Consider the following 1533-nt stretch of genomic DNA (forward strand, 5'->3'; position numbering starts at 1 on the left):
ACAATGGATTCTCTAAGACTTGGTTCCAATCCCAACTCTGCCTTTAAACAGTTGTGTGGATCTCAACCAAATCCCTTTCCCTGCACAGGGCCATTCATTCAATACTAAAATAAGTGGGTTGAATTATATGAGTTCTATAGTCCCTTTCAGCCCTAACATTAAAAGACTCTAAGTGATAAATGTCAACTGCTTTTTACCTCATATTAAAAATGGGTGGGCTTTTTTGCAGAAACTGGTAAGCTGAATCTTAGGCTGGGTATGGTGGCTCATGCCTGCAATCCCAGCACTTTGGGAGGCCGAGGCAGCTGGATCACTTCACGTCAGGAGTTCGAGACCAGCCTGGCCAACATGATGAAACCCCATCTCTATTAAAAATACAAAAATTAGCCTGACGTGGTGGCACGTGCTTGTAGTCCTAACTACTCTGGAGGCTGAGGCAGGAGACTCTCTTGAACCCAGGACGGGGAGGTTGCAGTGAGCCGAGATTGAGCCACAGCACTCCAGCCTGGGTGACAGAGCAAGATGCTGTCTCAAAAAAAAAAAAAAAAGAGAAAGGAAAAAAAAGAAATCAATAAGCAGAATCTTTTTTTTTTTTGAGACAGAGTCTCGCTCTGTCGCCCAGGCTGGAGTGCAGTGGCTGGATCTCAGCTCACTGCAAGCTCCGTCTCCCGGGTTCACGCCATTCTCCTGCCTCAGCCTCCCAAGTGGCTGGGATTACAGGCGCCCGCCACCTCGCCCGGCTAGTTTTTTTCTGTATTTTTTAGTAGAGACGGGGTTTCACTGTGTTCGCAAGGATGGTCTCGATCTCCTGACCTCATGATCCGCCCGTCTCGGCCTCCCAAAGTGCTGGGATTACAGGCTTGAGCCACCGCGCCCGGCCCAGAATCTTAAACTCACATGAAAATTCAAGAGACCCAGAACAGTCAAAACAATCCTGAAAGAGAATGAAAGTTGGGGAACTCACACTTCCCCAATTTCAAAAGTTACTGCAAAGCTCCTATAATGAAGACATGTGGTACTAGCATAGATATATAGATCAGTGAAATATAATTTCAAGTCCAAGAACAAACCCATACACTCATGGGCAACCGATTTTAAACAGGGGTGGCAGAAAAAATCAATGGAGAAATAATCTTTTCAACAAATGATGCTGGGATAACCGGATATCCCCATGCAAAAAAAATGAAACTGGACCCCTACCTCACACCATATACAAAAATTAACGCTAGGAATAGTGACTCACGCCTGTAATCCCAGCACTTTGGCAGCCAAAGTGGGAGGATTGTTTGATTCTGGAAGTTTGAGACGACCAGCTTGGGCAACAGAGTGAGAACCTGTCTTCACAAAAAAATTTTAAAAATTAGTCAGAAATGGTGGCACACACTTGTAGTCTCAGCTACTTGGGAGGCTGAGGTGGGAGGACTGCTTGAGGCCAGGAGGTTGAAGCTGCAGTGAGCTGTGATTGCACCAATGCACACCAGCCTGCATGACAGAGCGAGACCCTGCCCCAAAAAAAAAAAAAAAAGATTCTTA

Source organism: Colobus angolensis, unplaced genomic scaffold (genome assembly GCF_000951035.1).
Source record: "Colobus angolensis palliatus isolate OR3802 unplaced genomic scaffold, Cang.pa_1.0 Scaffold3, whole genome shotgun sequence".
NCBI lineage: Eukaryota > Metazoa > Chordata > Mammalia > Primates > Cercopithecidae > Colobus > Colobus angolensis.